This window comes from Quercus robur, chromosome 8 (assembly GCF_932294415.1).
Source record: "Quercus robur chromosome 8, dhQueRobu3.1, whole genome shotgun sequence".
In the NCBI taxonomy this organism is placed as follows: domain Eukaryota; kingdom Viridiplantae; phylum Streptophyta; class Magnoliopsida; order Fagales; family Fagaceae; genus Quercus; species Quercus robur.
This window is the reverse complement of record NC_065541.1, coordinates 59,351,378-59,361,049: the sequence shown is the minus strand read 5'-3', so window position 1 is coordinate 59,361,049 and position 9,672 is coordinate 59,351,378. Positions and strand designations below refer to the sequence as shown.

At 38.4% G+C, this 9,672-nt stretch overlaps 1 pseudogene; it reads right to left on the bottom strand.

Moving 5' to 3' along the window:
- Positions 1 to 298: 298 nt before the first annotated feature.
- On the bottom strand, positions 299 to 2,680 carry LOC126696550 (uncharacterized; annotated as a pseudogene).
- Positions 2,681 to 9,672: the final 6,992 nt, after the last annotated feature.

The window sequence follows — 9,672 nt, the reverse complement described above, 5'->3', positions numbered from 1 at the left end:
GGGTATAATTTGTAAAATTATTTGATACAATTAAGATGATAATTGTAAGTTTTCATATAGTTTACCATACAAAGTGAAAATACTCCCAAAGTTTTTAAGGTGGATTTCTACAATTATCCCCAGAAGAAGTGTCCCATGTCATGGTTAGGGCTAGGTATACCCAGCCAACCCAATCAAGGGCGACTCTAGGATTTTTGTCCAGGGGGGGTCAATAAGAAACATAAATTATATAAAATCTAAAACAAAAGAGACTTGAATATATCAATATCACACAAAAAAAAAAAAAAAACATGAAATTCTATAATTGTCTTCTACGAGGTTTCATATTTTGAAACCGTTGCATGATAGATTTATTATCAATCCTACAAGCTATATCTTTTTCAATGTATACAGCCAAACAATCATTCAACCACTGATCCCCCATTCGATTGTGCAATTCATTCTTGATATATTTCATTGCTGAAAAATTTCTTTCCACTATTGCAATCGCAACAGGAAGGGTCAAAACTAACTTCACAAACAAATATACCAATGGATATATAACATCCTTATTTGTCTCCACCATCTTTCTAGCAAGGTCCCCAATTCCTTTAAGCTCTAAAAACTCATCATTGGAGCGCATATCAACAATGTAAGTCTGAAGTTGATTATCAAGTGCCAATACATCTGTCTCAGAAAAATCAGATGGATAAAACTTTGCAAGACGGGTCAATTTTTGTATATCAAAAGCCAAAAACGAATCACTTGGATTCAAGCAAGCCATACAAAGTAGCAACTCAGTAGTCACCTCTGAAAAATGATTATTAAGCAATTGAAGTTGCAGATCTATGACTTCAAAGAATAGATCAACACGATAGTGATGTAAATTTATAATTTGTGGGGCGTTGCATCGTGGCCTCACACCAACTACAAATATTTTTTCCATGTTCAAGATAGGAATATCATGCTTGCTACAAAATGTGCATACTTTAGTTAATAGAGCTTCCCATTCATCATCTCTCATCATCTGCAATTGTTGCTTAGACACTCTGACAAGTGTCATAGCATTTACAATATCTTGATTTTTCTTTTGCAATGCTATTGACAACTCATTTGTGATCCCCAAAATATTTTTCATCAAGTGTAAGGCAAAGGAAAATTCAAAAGATAGAATTAACCTTAAAATAGATCGAGCTTCAACTCTTTGCTTAGAAAGTAGGCTATCCTTTTCAATCATCTCAAGCACATCAACTGTGGAAGAGAACATCAAAATCAAGTTGAGGATTGTCCTATAATGTGATCCCCAACGTGTATCACCAGCACGTTTAAGACTTGTCTCTTGGTTCAAACCTTACCCACTTTCAAGTTCACCTAAGTTTAATGCTTTTGTGATTTTGGCAAGTTGTGCATTTCGTAAAAACTCTCGTCTTTTACAAGAAGCTCCAACAATAGTGACTATTTTACTAACCAAGCTAAAAAATTCAGCAATATCAGTATGTTTGTTAGCAACAGCTACAAGAGTCAACTGAAGTTGATGAGCAAAGCAATGGACATAAAATGCTAATTTATTCTCTTTCAGAATTAAAGTTTTAAGACCATTGAATTCACCTTGCATGTTACTGGCCCCATCATAACCTTGCCCACGTAGTCTTGACAAACTCAATGCATATTTATTGAATAAAAATTCAATTGCAGCTTTTAGAGACAAAGCGGAGGTATCTGCTACATGTACAATACCAAGAAATCACTCTGTAACAATTCCCTTTTTGTCCACATAACGCAAAACAACAGCCATTTGTTCTTTTATTGAGATATCACGGGACTCATCAACTAAAATTGAAAAGAACCCACTGCCAAGATCTTCAATGATGGCATCAGTAGTTTTATATGCAACTGCATTCACAATGTCTTTTTGAATATCAGGATGGGTTAGCTTGCTGTTTTTTGGAGTTTTCTGCAACACTTCATTAATAACATCATTATGATCTGCCAAAAATTGTAGAAGCTCAAGGAAATTTCCTTTATCACTTCAATCATCAGATTCATCATGACCACGAAATGCTAACCCCCGATGTAAAAGGAATCTTATGCAATCAACTACTGCATTTAATTGAGTCCAATATTCAATTTTATCTTGATTTGACTGCTTAACAAAAACACTTTGAATGTGTTGATTTTGCTTCATTAGATTTTCACCATTCTTAAGAGCTTGGTTATGTGCACTATTAACACCTCCAACATGTAGGTCTAGCTTTTCTTTCTTATTCCAACTATTGAATCCCTTTGTCACAAAACTGTTACCTCCAGATTGCATACCAACATCTTGTCTAAATAGGTAACAATATAAACAATATGCAGCATCCTTTTCAATACTATATTCCAACCAACTTTCATACTCTTTAAACCATTTAGGATTAAATCGACGCGTAAGTCCACCAATTTTTGTTTGAGGAAAATCATGTCCATGTGGTTGACATGGTTTTTTTTGTAAATAATATCTTCTAATTTCATCTCGATCATTAGGATGATAAAATGAAATCTTTTTTCGTAGCCCAGGGTCTGAAGGAAGATTGTTCACATCAACACGACCATGCTTAGAAGATAAATCTTGTGTAGAAGATGAATCTTGAGTAAGATCTGCATCTTGAGTAGAAGATGAATCTTGCGGCCTACGGGATTTCCTTATTACGAATTTATCCATAGTACTAGCAAAAGAACAAAAAATAAACTATAAGTTCATTTGACATATTTTTTTCTAATACAATAAATATATTAATTATTGTTGTTAAGTGATTTTTTTACAATTCTTTAATTTATAAGTTTACAATTTTTTAAATATTTTATATTTTTATTGTCTTTAATGTTAATGTATTGACCAAGTCACATAGCCAACAACCACTCACAAATCCCAAGTCACATTCAACAAAATTAAAAAAACTATTCACAAGTCTCAAACTAGTCAAATAGTCAAAGTAAATTAGTCATTACTCAACTTTACTTTATAGCAACTCTGCAACACCCAACAGTAAAGAAGCTTCAAGTACTCAACAACAATAAACTAATAAAAGTAATAATTATATGTGTCTATAACCCATTAACCCCCACAGCCCCACACACAGACACGGTCTGACTTTACTTTAGAGACTTAAAACTCAAGTTGAGTTCAACAACAAATATTAGAAGTTCAACACCATAACTCCGACTCAACAAAAAAAATCAAAACATACATACGGACTCACATAGATTAAGTGAAATAGCATATCAAAACAATAAACACACACTCACAATGAAAGAAAGAGAGAAAGAGAGCTGAAAAATCAAATCAAGGGGCGGCAGAAGGCAAACCAAGCGGCAGTGGCGGCGGCAGATTAGGGATAGTTAGGGCCTCAAGCAGCGGCAGATTTTGTGTGTGTGAAGCAGAGGCAGCCTTTTTCCCTTGGGTTTGGAGAGTGAAGAAGAATAATGAGAGATTTTGGAGGTTAGGCAGCAAAAAATTCTTAGGTTTTATCTGACCCTTTTTTTTTATGATTTCTCAAATTTTGATTTATGGGCTTTTAATTTCTGAGATTCAACTTATTTTTTTTCCGGAGTTTAAGTTGGGCTTTAAAAAATAAAGGGGTCAAGTTCTGAGGTTCATGATGAGGGGGTGTAAAAGTGTGCACATATACAAAATTGCTTAAGTAACCGTGCATATATGCACGATTATTGTAGTTTTGCAAATCATTATTTTATTATATTCTCTCTCACATAGTCAGACTCTATCCCTTCTTCTTCTCTCTTCTTTTTCTTCTTCATCTCACACACTCTCTTTTCATCTGCACAGTCGATCAACCATCTAGCCACCACCACTCAACCAACACAACCCACCACCACCATTTTACAACACATAAAAATCCAATCACAAATTCAATAGAAAATCAAAGCCAAAATCAACAAAAATCAAACAAAAAATCAATAGAAATCAAACCTAAAATCAACCCCAACATATCAAACGGAAAACCCAAACCCACCCGAAGCCCTCTTTGATCTCACCCTCACCGAAGCGGCCTCTCCAAACCCAAGCCGAAGCCCTCTCCTATCTCACCCTTGCCAAATCCCTCTCCAAACCCAGGCCACTCGTCACTTGCCACTGCCACCTTTGTGGTGGTTTCACTTCTTCTATTTTTTCTTTGTTTGATCAATGGGTTTTGAGATTTTTATTTGGCTTGCCTGTTAAGATTTGATGTTGCTTGCATATGCTTGGGATTTTGCTTGATTTCATATGTAGCGTTTTGGGATTTTGCTTTTGATGTTAAGATCAATGGGTTTTGGGATTTTTCTTGATTTTGGGTAGCTTACGTTGGGTCTGTGAAAGGGAGAGGGGTAGTGAGTGAGGAAATAATAAAAAATGTAAAAAAAACGAATATTTTATTAAATAAATATGTAGAATAGATAAACTGATGTGAGTATTTTGTAAAAATTGGTGTGTAAAATAGAAAAAGTAGATTTTTTTGGGGCAAAATAGGCAGGAATTTTACATTGACTGATGCAGTTGCTCTTATATGTGAAACTAAAGTGTCATCATTTTCATGTAGATTCTTGAATCACACAACACTAATTACTGAAGGTGGCTAACAACTAGCGAACTCTTGCGTAAAATCATGGAGGCTTTGTACTAAGGAAGAAGTGGAAGCCCTCAAAACTCTACTCGGAATTATCCCATTATGATCTACTGGCATTTTTTTAAGTGCCATAATAGGAACTTTTTAGCTGCAGCCATCTCAACATTCATCATTGACCATTCCTTCTTTTCCACGTAGAGGAATCTAATTGTCGAACTTTGGTACCCTTTCAACATATTGGAATTGGACATATAATCAATGTCCTTGACTTGGTGAGGTCTGCCCTTGTTGGGTTTTTGTGGAGCCTAGTTGTGTTTGATCTAGTTAACGACCCAACCCGAATAATGTTGCGTGGTTTTTAATGAGAGATTTTCTGAGGCTTAGTCCATAGAGTAGAGGCTTGGGCTAACAGGCCTAAGCCGTAGCGTTCATGGACAAGCCTCCTGGGAGTTCAGGGGCAATGCCCCTAGGAAATTTTTTTAGCCCGCTTTGTAGCCCATTGTGCGCAAGATGTAGAAAACGCAATTTTGGTGATTAGGGTTTGTTGTTATAGTTTTTGAGAGAGAAAAAAAACTGTACGACCACACTTTGTATTTTTCCCTGATAATAGTGAAATCCTTGCAACTCTATGAACGTAGGCAAATTGCTGAACCACGTAAATATTGTTTTGTGTGTGTGATTGTTTTTTTTTTTACTTGTGTTTTCTCTAATTTTTTTTCTCACTGTTTGGGAATTTCGTGTTCATTCCCTACAGCCCTAATTGAAATTCGAAGGCTCGATATGGTTCGAGCCCATAACCTCACTGGTCAAGTTAGCTTGGTTGTGCCCATGTCAACCCTATGGCTTGTGGTACCGCTAGCAATTGTGGGGATTGGGAAGGAATTCCATTTTTCAAGATCAGATGCATTGTATTATCAAGAATTTTTACTGTCACTAAGAAATACTTCCACTGCTATGGCATTTTATTACTTGCAACAGGGTCATACTCAACCCAGACAACTATGGATATGATAGATCGAATAGTACTGGATGGTTGACGGATAATATTAATGATGGGAGACTGGATAATGTGTATTTGATGTTGGTAGTGAAAGGAGTGGTGAATTTTGGCTACTATTTTTAATTTGTGCCAAATTGTTTTAAGTACCAAAATAATGAAAAACATTACGGGACTTCGGGGCTAGCTCCCTAAAATCAGGAAGGTTGAGACTGTTTTTTTTTTTTTTTTTGATAATGCAGGGGGTTACAAATTGAAGGGTATTCTTGAAGCAACCACCCTGAAGTTGGAGTTTACTTGATTAATTTTAGTATTGAAGTTGTGCGATTTTGAAGTTATCTTCTTTAATTAATTTCTTCTTTTAAAGTCAAATTTTCTTCTTATTTTTCTGTTTTCGATTTTATTTAATTTTAAGTTGGGTTTTTCTTGATTAACTTTAGGATTGAAGTTGTGTGATTTTTTGTACTAAATAAGACATTTTTTTACTATGTGACGGTGCCTAGCTACTTTCCTTTAAGCAAAACCAAACAGATCAATGTTTATGTTTAAAAGAATTAGAATTAAGTACTTACCTTTACCAAATAATATCTTTGACATTAACACAATGTCAAATAAATTGATTTGAAAGAAATAAAATTAAGTACTTCTCTTTACCAAATGATATCTTTGACATTAACATAATGTCAAATTCTCCCATCAAAAAAAAAAAAAAAAAAAAAAACATAATGTCAAATTCTAAAGTCAAAAGTGAAAAGATCCTAGCCATGGCCATTTATGTTGAGTCGGTGACACACATTTGAACCCCAAGCCCAGAGAGAGAGAGAGAGAGGTCCAAGTGTCGCAGAAAAAGATAATGGTGAAGGGCTATGAATCTGATCACCAATTTACACAACCGACATTCTGCACCAGCCAGCCTTTCATTGTTAAACGCTATGATTATGCCTTAAAATGGAACCCCCACTTTTGCTCCTTAAAAAAAGAACATTTAATTTTATGACTTAAAATAATGCATGTTTGAAGATGAAGCATATATAGTATATTCAAGCACACTCTCTTTTCTCCTGTAATCCATTCATTTTTTATTTTCCCAGGAAAAAAAAAGGTTGAGTGGGTACTAGTAAATGTAGGGGCACGATTCGAAGTCCGGGTCCAACAATTATATGGTTCCAGCCCAAGGAGCCCCGAATAATGAATTTGTAGAGAGTCGGTTACTAGAACTGGGTTTTGGTGTGTGAATGACGACCATCAAGGTATTTCCCATGGGCCAATTTTAACAGAGAGAATTAATCCTCGGATGAATCCTCGGAGCTTTTCTTGGTGCTTCCGGTGTGTTTGGGGATCCCCCTCCTTTTTTTCTCTTTACTCCCTTTTTATAGTCGTTTTCTCCTTCTGACTGGGGTCCCCAGGGTAGGTACTTGTCCCATTCGTCTCTACCTCCAGTTGTTGAGAGTGGTTGTAAGGACAGATAATTACGGATGTGTCAGGCACAAGGCACTGAATACAATAAAGGCTGCCTTCCTCTGTACGCTTTCGTTCTATCTGTCGTCTCTCTCCACTTTCGTACTTTCCCTGCCTTGTGGAATGGTCTAGAGTTACGCCATTGATGATCCGTTACCTCTTTTACCCTCGGCTATATCCATCCGAGGAGGATTTTCCATAGCCGAGGAGGGGTTTTCCCATGGACTGGGCCCCTGCCCCAGTATAGATTTTCAAACGGGCCTATTAGTCTTTTCCCCCCACAATAGCCCCTCAAAATCCTGCTGTTCGGCTCCTCGGACGGACAGGAGGGTTTTGGTGACATCAAGCCTTTGTCACGGTTCCCCAAGCATTGCTTTCCATTAATGCCAGAGTCTCTTCATTTGCTCGAGGCCCGTTCTTGGCTATGGGATATTCTTTTAATCTATCTCAGCTACATCTCTATCGTTTCGACACACGAGGCGCGCTTTAATTGGGGTTCTTTCACGAGGTGACATAAATCCAACGGTTGAAGGCTATCTTGGAATTCGAATTGATTACCTCCAGATTCATCCTCTATATAAGACACGCAGTGAGAGATAGTCCCTCCTTATTTGCAGAGTCCTGAATTTTCAGATTTCTATCTCTCCAAGAGTTCCTAAAGTCCCTACTACGAGAGTGACTGAGATTTTGGGAGCGAAATAATCATAGTTGGGATGAGGGTTAAGGCAAAAAATTTCCTTTAGAGGCCTTGGGTATCTCCAAGACTCAGAATGGCCCGGTTAGGACAAGGGAGACCAAGGCTCAAGTCCTTCCTTCTTCTCGATAGGGCAAGGAAGGAACCTCTTTTTCCTTTAGCCAAAATCCAAAGCAGGTGGATGTTACATCAGATTTTTGGTGCGACAGCACTGAGATTTCCCATCGCTGGTACCATCTGCTCCCGCTCGATTAATGCTAATATGATTCTTGCTCGATTGCTGCCAGAGCTGGTACGGGGATTTGGCATTCCCGCTTCTTCCCCTCTTCCGTCACTGGTGCCACCAGGGTGCCTCTGCTTCTTCTTCTCTTCCATCACTGGCGCCACCCAGACTTGCCTAGTCGTCGTTAGAGTAGAATTGAAGGGTCTATCGTCCCCGTGTATTTTTTATGTTATAATTTTTATTTTCAGTTAGCTTATGATTTCAAGCTCGTCTTAGCCCCTTTATGTATATTGTACCATCTCTTTATCTAATAAAAGATGATTTTATCACCTTTTAAGTATCCTTTCTCTTTTGCGATGATTATCGTGTGAATGGATGTACTGGTGTTTTTCTTTTGAACTGTATTTAGAACCAATGACCTCGTCAGTAGAGTTATTTATCGAAATCTACGAGCACAACAGTGCTGATATTAAATAACTTAACCATACAGGACTAGCTGGGATAACAACCGCACGCTCCGTATTGCAAACAAAGTAACCGCCTAAGGATGTGCAATCTAAAATTAACCGTCCGAAGGGATCGCCGGGCATTAGGTCCCTTTCCCTAATTTTCGATGAAATTCGTAGCTTTAACTCGTTTTAGGTATATGATCCGAGGACCATGCAATACCCTGGCTCCGTCTAGTACTTAGGCTTTGCATTCAATGGGCCTAGTTTCCCCATAGGCTTGAGTTCGAAGACCATGCAAGGCCTTGGTTCTGTCTAGCACTTAGCCTTTGTGTTCAATGTGCCTAGTTTCCCCATAAGCTTGAGTCCGAGGACCATGCAAAGCCTTGGTTCTGTCTAGCACTTAGCCTTTGTGTTCAATGTGCCTAGTTTCCCCATAGGCTTGAGGCCGAGGACCATGCAAGACCTTGGTTCTGTTTAGCACTTAGGCTTTGTGTTCAATGTGCTTAGTTTTCCCATAGGCTTAAGTTCGAGGACCATGCAAGGCCTTGGTTCTGTCTAGTACTTAGCCTTTATGTTCAATGTGCCTAGTTTCCCCATAGGCTTGAGTCCGAGGACCATGCAAGACCTTGGTTCTCTCTAGCACTTAGCCTTTGGGTTCAATGTGCCTAATTTCCCCATAGGCTTGAGGCCAAGGACCATGCAAGGCCTTGGTTCTGTCTAGCACTTAGCCTTTGTGTTCAATGTGCCTAGTTTCCCCATAGGCTTGAGTCCGAGGACCATGCAAGGCCTTAATTCTGTCTAACACTTAGCCTTTGTGTTCAATGTGCCTAGTTTCCCCATAAGCTTGAGTCCAAGAACCATGCAAGGCCTTGATTCTGTCTAGCACTTAGGCTTTGCATTCAATGTGCCTAGTTTCCCCATAGGCTTGAGTCCGAGGACCATGCAAGGTCTTGGTTCTGTCTAGCACTTAGCCTTTATGTTCAATGTGCCTAGTTTCCCTATAGGCTTGAGTCCGAGGACCATTCAAGGACTTGGTTCTGTCTATCACTTAGCCTTTGGGTTCAATGTGCCTAGTTTCCCCATAGGCTTGAGTCCGAGGACCATGCAAGGCCTTGGTTCTGTCTAGCATTTAGGCTTTGTGTTCAATGTGCCTAGTTTCCCCATAGGCTTAAGTCCGAGGACCATGCAAGGCCTTGGTTCTGTCTAGCACTTAGCCTTTGGGTTCAATGTGCCTAGTTTCCCTATAGGCTTGAGTCCGAGGACCATCCAAG